This window comes from Carex rostrata, chromosome 11 (genome assembly GCF_964058835.1).
Source record: "Carex rostrata chromosome 11, lpCarRost1.2, whole genome shotgun sequence".
Classification (NCBI taxonomy): Eukaryota; Viridiplantae; Streptophyta; class Magnoliopsida; order Poales; family Cyperaceae; genus Carex; species Carex rostrata.
In genome coordinates, this window is record NC_135928.1 from 12,655,623 (window position 1) to 12,666,025 (window position 10,403).

Sequence of the window (10,403 nt, forward strand, 5' to 3'; positions counted from 1 at the left end):
TAAAAATTAAGGGTATTTTGCAACTTCACCTGCGAAGCTCAATGTCTTGCTTACGAAAGACTATTTTTGAAGCGAATTATTGAAGACAAACTTACTGAGTCACTGCCTTTGAGTGGGAATAAACTAGCGGAAGTGGAGGAATCAGCCACACCCATTCGTGTCGTGCGTGCTCGGCAGTTAGGCATATCACGTTTTTTTTGTTCTCCAAAACTTTTATCATTGAGCACAACACATTTAACAGAACGTCACGTGGACATGCCAACATGGCACAATCATGGACGGATTCAGAATTTTAATTAGGAGTAGACACAAAATATTAATAAGAGTACATTTTTTTTTCTTTGAATCAGAACAAAGTAGTATATAGGGATTTAAAAAAGTCACAGCATGGCACGGTTCTGTCAGGGCACATCTGTCGATTACGTGCTATGACTCGTTTGCCCTGTGTCATGACCACCTTTCGAAAGTTTGACACGACAAGACACATCACGTAAAAGATTTAATCACAATACAACACGTGTAGTCATGTATGATTAGGATCGTTATATCTTAATCGCCTGGCGAATCATGAATAAACTAACCAAAATTATGAAAAAAAAATCTAAACATTACCAAACCTGACATGTCACGTCATGACATGATTAACATGCTCTGACCATTCACGTGCCATGACCATTCTTCCAAATTTAGTCACAGTATAACACGACACGACACGTAATCCAATTCAAGGTACATATTTATATACTTAGTAGTTGTTATTTTTTTTCTCCTAACAAATTAACAATTCCTTCTAAGTGGAGTAGTGCATGAGACTGTGTCCTTGAAAGGCTTAAGGAGAACTGGGCCCTCATCATCTTCGATTTATGAAACTTAAAAGGCCCACAGAGCTCTACTTTTTATCTTAACTTAAAATTCCTGTTCAACCGAATAAAAAGAAAAAGAAAAAAGAAAATTTTGATTAAAAGATTGTCAGTAGTTGGCAGTTGTCACAGACTTTCGCAAAGCTTTGTTTGGTATGCTTCCAAACCTAGAAACAGGTCAATTGATCATGGCCAGCCAATTTCTGCTAGTCCCCAGTTCTTTCAACAAAAGTTCATTCTTTTAATGCAAATAATATACCAATTAGATGGTTTTGGAAAGCAAACAAAAAAGTTTATAAATAGGATCAATTGAGAGTTTTTATTTTGACAGTTAATCTTTAAGAGTTAACAGTAAAACTTTAATTTGAAATCTGTGTTGTCCCTAAGGACATCTAGAGAGAGTGAATATAAGACTGTTTAAAAATTTAAACTCTATCGGTTGAATATTCAAATCTAAAAATCCTTCTCGTTCGTAGTATACCTATCTATTCATAGTTCTTGGCAGAATCAATAATTTAAATATTTAAATAAACAAAGTGTAGTAAAATAAATATATAGAGTTAAAGAAATTGACACAGGTGTTGATAACAAAATTCAGGCAAATAAGAAACTACGTCTCCGAGGTAACGCAACTAAATTTAGGCGTGCCTTTCTATTACTCAATGCTCTTCATAATTGTTCTAAATGCTTGTTTCTTGTCAGGTAGATACAATTGTTAGTTGTTGGTTGTAACCGGATATGATGCAGAGAACCAATTAATCATGCTAGCATTTGGATTGGTAGAGAGTCAGGATTTTGAGAATTAGGGGTGATTCATGAAGTGGGTGCAAGAGTTTGTAATTGGTCCAAATAGATTCATGTGTGGTATTTGACCAGCACAAGGGCATAAAAAAAGTGCTCATACAAGATAATCTGGGTTGGTCCGAGGAGAACGGGGAATGTGCGGCTACTGCTCTTAACATGTATTTGAGAATTTTGAAAAGCTCACTCAAAATAAAGTTGGTTCCAAAATTTTCAAGATCATAGTTAAAAGGAAGAAAACGAAAAGATTACAAGATTTAGATGCAACAGGGATGCAAAATCCTGATTGGTTGGCATACTTGAATACATGTGGCAAATATAATGAAAATGACGAGGGAGAATCGTCTAAGCCATATAAAGTGTATCAAGCTATGGACAACGGGTCTTGTTGGGCCATAATGACCAGCAACGATTCTGAATCACTCAACAATGTCTTCAAAACTTATCGCAGGTTTGTAATTTATAATTCTCGTATGTTATATTATTCTTGTTTTTAGGTTTTCTTTATTTAATTATAATTTGTAATTCTTGCAAGTTATCAGTTGCCGTAATCATTGAAGAAACGTTTTACAAGTGTGTTGCCGGTTATAATTTATGTTATATATATATTGTCAGGAATCAAACGAAAAGAGAAAAGCAACTCGGGCTAAAAAGCTTGTGATGGTACCGTCCTTGCTCCTTGCCCAACGGAAAAATGCATCCCAAGCACCTAATGATTACTCTACTGATGCTTGCACATCAACGACTTTTAGATAGTAAAAAATGGTTTTATTCGTATCATCGAATTTTTGTACCAATTTTAATAAATAGTAAAAAATTTCAAAAAAAATGTAAAATTTGATTTGCAAGTACATTTTAACATATACATCATGTTAAACGGTTTGGATCGACTGTTTGAACTTTGAAAATATAGAGTGTAATCCGGTGTCACCAAAAAAGGGTATAAGTGGATCGCTCATATATATATATACCTAAGAGAGCTGGATGTCTTTTTTGAAAATCTCCGCTGAAGCTGCAAGGTCTTAAGAGAGCTGAATGTCGTTATTTAGTACTTTCAATCTACATGCCCTCTTCCTGCGTGTCAGATTTTTTATGAGGGATTTTGATAGTCCGAATCTTGACAATATATGAATATCGATGACTATTAGATCCACACTGAGATGAGATTTTTTTTTAAATTATTTCGAAATAAAATATTATTTTCTTCTGAAAAAGGAGGGAGTTAGGTAGGTTTTTGAAAAATAAGTAACACCGCAAAATTATTCAGGTGTAAATATGAGCATATTGCATACACTGTACGTAGAAATTCTCTGGTGTAAGTAATGCAAGTTTACACCATAATAATTTTCCGGTGTTATTATTTTTCGAAAGCCTACCCAATTCCTTCTCTTTCTAGCATAAAAAAATATTGTATTTACTTGAAGACAGTAAAAATTTCTTTCATTGTCACTCTTTTTCTCTATTTTTTTTAAATTTAATTTTAAAGAATCAACATTATGACAGCATCAAGTAGTCTTGGTGTGAAATTATTACAGTAATATATGGCCTGGCCGCACCATCATTTTCCATTAAATGCTACATTTATAGTATTATATACATATATATATATATATATATATATCTGAAGCGATTATAACGGGTGATGTTTTTTTTGGCAGAATTTAAAACAGGCACTAAGAGTGATCCTCTATTAATATATGTACCAGTACTATGTGCTAATAAAATTTTGCAATAAGGTAATGTTAGAAAATAGAAGTGCAGACATGCATGCACACTGGACATACTAGTCGATGTGTCAATGTCTACTCCCCGGACTTAGCAATACTTTGGTAACACAAATACATAATACATAATATGTATACATAAATGGTCCCTCCGCTTGCCTTTCATTTTTCCCTGAAAAAGGAAATCAACTGTCCTGCATCCAATTAAGTCTCTCTCTTTCTTGAGAAAAGAAGGAAAAGAAGAAATACTATAAGACCCAAAGGTTTCTTTAATTAATGCATGCATGGACAGCTAGGTTGTCACTCTTTCCGTATCACATGTTACTACTGTCAGGTGATATAACTTTAAGCTTTGTAGTTAGAGAGAGACATATGTACATACATATAAGACTAAGAGTGAAGAAATAAAGCGGGGTGCAACTTTTCTTGGTGAACAGCTTTTTGATTGGATGATGGTCTCCTCTTTTTGTTGATATCAAATTGTTTTGTTGCCAAACTTGCTTTGCCTTAAACTAACAAACTAGAACAATTAAACACCTGCTTTCCCCTTTTTCCTTTTTTTTTTTTCATTTCCTCGCTTTTGATTTCTTTCTACTCTGGATGTTCCCCTCTACGCCACATAATTTGGAGATCTATGCATGCACCAGTTGCTCTCAGCTCAGATTAAATTGTACGGATTTTATTAGATTATTCCAGATGGATTAAGATCGTTCATTAATTTGAGATCGATCAGACATATATACAAGAATGGAACAATATCCGCGGGGATAAAAAGTGACTATCTGCAAGGGTACACGGACGAAAAAGTGTTTTTTACTGAGAATGTCAGTATTACCAACAGGCCAGAGTATCCGCGACGATAACCCTCATGGATATTGTCCCATTCTTGCATATCTTAGTCTGTTTTGACAAAGATACGCATGCACGTACGTATACGTCAAGCTTGATGACGAAAACGAAACCGATTTGGACTCTGATCAGAACTCAGACTCATAATCAGTACAATTTAGTTACTCTTCAATCTTCTTTTTGAATGGCCAACACACATGTCCCAAAAAGGGATCACACTAGTTCTCATTAATTTCATCTGATGATTAATTACATTGTTTAATTATGTTGTCGTTTTCTATGATAATTAATTAATTGGTCAATTAGTCAAATAATTAGGGTGAATAAATTTGATAATTTCTAGACAAATTAAATATTTAGTTTTTATAGAGTTATGTTGGATCGTGCAATTCATGCACTTGATATTTGTGTTGCGTTAATATTTATATTCTTGAGTTTGTAGTCAGCATATGACCTATGAATAGGAGATATGTCATTTATAATAGAAATGTCTTGATAATATATAAAATATTTCTTATGAAATCTTCTCTCTTGTGATATTTCTATTTCTTATCTAAATTATTCTCTTACAAAATTGTTCAATATTTCAATAAACCAAACAAGACCCTTACATGCAAAGTTAAATTTGAGACATTTGTAGTTAAGTGGTATAAAAGCAAGTTCGACAATCAGTTTAAATTGTTCAATATTTCACTAAACCAAACAAGATCCGTACATGCATGCAAAGTTAAATTTGAAACGTACGTTTGTCTTCGCTTGATCTTGAGAATTTGATTTGAAATAAATAGTTCAAGAACATGATTGACGATTGATTGACAAAGATATGTGTTACCAGAGAGTAGATGTGTAAAACCTGGAACTGTACGTAGCCGATGAATAGCAAGGAGCATCTAAAGAGGAAGGAGCTAGTGCTGTTGTCCTTGGACTGAAACACAAATAATTCCGATTGAGATGAACTGCATTGATGTTATAAAAGTTCTTAGAGATATATATATATGATTGATCTTGTATAACCATGCATGCATATATATCATACTCATAGTACGTACGTAGTATGTATGCCTTAGCCTACGGGTATGGAATATGCAAAATAAATAAATAAATAAAAAATATAGTAGTATGTCTTGAAAAGCATATTGTACGTGTTTATTGAAGTTTCAATCCCAAACCATTTTTTAGTGATTCTAGTACTTTATCTGATGAATATTTATAAAGAAATTAATTAATTTATTATTGTAGTGACATCGATCTCCGTTCAACACAACCTCATGCGAAATGAAATTAAAATTTTGCTCATATATATATCGACCTCTTTTATTTTACTTCCCTATCAAACATAAATGCATGGTATACCATCTTAAACGTACATTTTCCCTCTTCTATATATCGTAATAAATAGTCATTTTTTGTTTGAGAAGGAAATTAATAAAAGAGGAGGTAACCCGGGTAATATTTCAAAGAAAATAACTCTTGCAAGATATATATATGTAGGTTGGTGAGAGAAATAAAAATGAGAGTCATATATATTTATATAAGAGAAACCCGGCCGGATTGAAATTATTTATTGAATGGATGTGAGATAGGGTAAACCATATAGGCAGATACCCTAGTGATCGACTTAATTGTAAAAACAAAAACAAAAATGTGAGAGGTTTACTATAGATTATTGTTCATATGCATATTAAATCAAGTAATTTGAGAGACATTTTTTTAAATAAATTTAGTGAAGTATAAATTTGACGTCAAATATTGTGCCTGTTAAGCAAAATTTATCATATGAAAAAAAAAATCTTTACATATAAAACTTATTAATAAGATTGTCCAGTTAAACGCATAACAATTAATTGTTACTAGATCCCTCTCTCTCTCTCATAAGTCATAATATAATACATTTTCTGACTTAATAAGCAAATTAAACAATATGGGGGCACTGAGATGGGGTATTGAAATCAGCGCCTCTCGATAAAAGTTTTCTTTGAAGCAAGATAAAGGCTTTTGGATGATGATTGGATCACAGAAAAGAAATGCCTTGACTCTGAATCCTTCCTCTCTGCTTTGCTATTTGGATGAAAAATTGCTAATGCGCTCCCCATGTCTCAAATATATAGCCTCTGAAATCTTAATTAAATGCTCGCCATTTTCGTCTCTTCTTGTTTGTTTTTCCTGGCTGGCTTTGCATGGGGCAATCATGCTAGGCCTTCGGATCCTCTCCAATTCCTTAGATTCATGCATAGGTGAGACCCTGGTTTGGTGACTGGTACGTGACTGGTGAGACCATTTATTTGTATCAGATCCAATGCATGTATAAGCCCAATCATAACAGTATTTTGCCAGACAATTGCAATTAAAATCTCTACTTTGTGATATCAAATGAATGATACAACTATTTTAGAAGTTGAAACTTCCAAAATATTTTGTCCTTTTATATAAAGGAGAGGAGACAAGCCCAAGGGCTTGAGCTTTTTGGAGGTATCCTTTTTCTTTTGATTGGGGCCAGATAGTTTACTATAGCGCACCAACTTCTTGAAAAGATTTTTGGGGACCTTTCGGTTGCCCCACTTCATTTTGTACACAAGCTAAGTTCCATCTTTCAACTTCCTTTTTTCTGATACACATTTATTTTTTTCTATCTGAATTTAATGTCTCCTTAGTATCATAATCATCATCAATATATATTTGTTGTAAACAGATATATATATATATATATATTGCCGTTAGGTTGCAATAACCGAGTTTGATTTTTTTTTTTTTTTTTGTCAAGTTATCTTATATGACGACAATTAAGATGAAATATTGTGTAAACTAAATGAGAAATCAATTTGAATAGATCGGAGAATTAACATTTGGTTTAGTGACAAAGACAATGTCCTCTGAATATGTTCAACAATTAAGGTAGTAGAATAGAAGACAAGTGAAATTTGAAATGGTATATTATTTCATACTATATATTCCGGTCGTACGTGTTAATTAGTTGAAAGTGAAAGAATAAAAGAGTGAAATAGCTAGTGGAACAATATCGATAAATGAGGTAATTTCATATCTTAAAAAATGTCAATTTTTATATTCCATCATTTCTGTGGAACCGAGAATTGATCTATAGAGAAATAAATGAGGGGCCTATTTGTAAAAAACATGAGCTTACTACAAAAGTTCAAATTCAAATCCACTTTTACTATTTCTACAATTCCACTCAATTATTTTATTGTTTAACTAAAATAAATAATTTATTCTTATCAATTCCCTTATTATTTTTTTTCCCAACTAAACAAGCCCTATGTATAGAAGATGGCATGTTCAAAACTTGAATAAAAATCCCTTACGGATATATATTAAATAGTTAGTAACTTGACCATTAATTTTTTACTAGAATAAAAAAAATTCATTGGAATTTGGAAGTATACATGAGTTGGGTCGAATATCTAGATTGAAAGAGAATAGAAGAGCGGATAGATGATCAACTTCCATAACCTCAAAATATATAAGAGATTGATATCGATAGCACAATGATTATAGAGTAGAGAAAATACGAAACAGTGACATGAATGGTAGCTATCTCAAAACAGAACGATGAATGTTTGGATCTTAATAAGTTTTTGAGTATAGAGCAAGCTTTAGAGCAGTCTCTAGCTCCCTCTGCGAGCCAATTTTTTTATTAAAAGAAAACCTCTCTTTTACTTTCTGAATTACAAAGAATATAAATATTTAATATGGAACAACCGATCAAGTCAAGCAACAGTAAATAGTTAATTATTACATATATATTTACATGTAAGTACGAACTATATATATATATATATATATATATATATATATATATATCAGGTAAGCAACAGTGATAATAACGTCAGCTACAACGATTGTTGTTGTGTTTAAACAAATATAATAATAAACATATATAATATAATATTTGAGGCTATAACATATATAGCTATAACGCACCTATATATATATATATCAGGCTTCTAAATAGCTAGCTATAGCGGCGCTATAGCTACGCTATAGCTTTTCCGGACCATAAACGCTAAGCTATGAGATAAAATTGCGCTAACTCAGCTACGACCGCTATAGCTATAATAGCTGACCGCTATTACCGCTATATGAGACCCGCTATAGCTACCGCTATGGTACATGGTTTTTTTTTTGCAATTTATATGGACTTCTGTACTTCTATTCTTATTTCTAATGCTACATGGTCTTCTACGATAAGTATACTAAACCAAACTATATGCTTCTATTTTTATTTGTGATTTATTCTATCATTCTATATCGAGAAATATTCAAATACTAATTATTCATTTTGATTACTCTTTTTATAGTATTCGTTTGTAAAATTATTATCGTTCGTTTCAATTGAAAGCTGTTTTTGATTATTATTATAATTATAAAATGTTTAAATATGTATATTGACTTCATTTACCTTATAAAATTAATTGCTCTTTGTCTATTATAATATGTAATACCATGAAGTATAAACTATTAAATAATGTTACTTTTTAGATTTTTTTCATTCTTATTTGCGTAATTGATAAAAAGTATAGACTTAGATTAGTTGTCATTTAGTTGTTACATCAATTCTCTAATATTGATTATGTTGATAATTAGTAGAAATATAGAATATAAAGTTTGAAAAGGGAAAATCGCTATGTGTGATAGCTTCCGCTATAGCTACGCTATTCGCAATAGCTTTTTTTTTTGGTCTCCCCGCTATGCCGCTATAATCGCTATTTAGAACCTTGATATATATATAAAACGCTAGTTGATCGATCCCCAATATATATCATTTGGGTGTTAGTTAATTAGTTGCAACACAAAGGAATTGGAATTGGATGCCGTTAACAATTTGCATTAAATTAATATATGCAACATATTTTGGGACTACCTAGCTAATTAATTTGTACCACCGCGCGGCGGGTCGATCGATCGATGTCATGGTTTACAACACATGGCATGCATGTAAATTTTCTTTAGGCCGGGCTGTTCAACTAAAATTTTGAAGATATATAGAATAGATAGATACCTTTTTTTGATTGTTCCCCTTTTTCTTCCTCTTTTTAATTGCCATGTGGGCTCATTAAGCATTGCCAAAACAAATAGAAAGAGTGTATTGAATATAGAGCTATAGTATCATAACCCCACTTAGAACCACTACACCTACCAGTAATGGATCGAGATATATAGATCGATCATGTAATTGTGTTTTAGGTCGTTATTCCACTTGTACTGATACGCCGACGTATGCTTATTACTTTAAGAATAAAATTACATATAAACAAGATCACATATATGCGTATAATATTGCACTAATTATATATATATATTCAAAGGACTGCATGAAATGACTAAAAGGAGGCCATGATTGACCTCTGTTCTGAGAGGTGCTAAGATAACCTCTCTCTCTCTTTCTCTCTCTCTTTGTATAGGGTAACATGCATGCACCGGTATCGATCTTAGCTTTACTAGCTAGCTTTGCATTTAATTTGTTTTCTAAATTGTGATAATACCTCATTTCTGAAATAGTACAGTTTAAGATTCTTCTGCATGCTAACAATATATAGAAGCCGCATAATTAAAAAAAAAAAAGCATTAATGTCTATTCCGGGATTTACACAAAATATATCTTCAATGAAGTATATACAAGCTATAAAATATATCTTCAATGAAGTATATACAAGCTATAAAATATATCTTCAATTTTCATATCCAGAAAGAAAAAAAGCTGTAATTTAATTCCATCTAAATTATGTATACATTGAATCAATACTTGCAACACTTGCATTCGGATTGTAATTAAACATAGTTTCATTCTTCTTTGAAAAAATGATATTTAATATGACAGTATTAATATTGGTAAAATTATTATTTAATAAATTGGGGACCTGTACTAAAAAGTCTTCCTTTTTTCTGGTTTAAGTCATTGACTTAACTAACACCATTAATCGACAAAAAAATGTATTGGTTTGTAATAATTAGTGGCATTTTTTTTTATATCTTTCATGTCGGTGAGATGCTTTTGCAAATTTACATTCTTTGAGACTACAAGAATTTATTTTATTTGCGAAAGTAAAAAATAACTATTGTCGAAAGTAAGCTAACATATAACTTGTTATTTCTGAAAATATTGTTATTATCGTGAAAATACTGACACAATTAAATATTTTACTCTCACGAA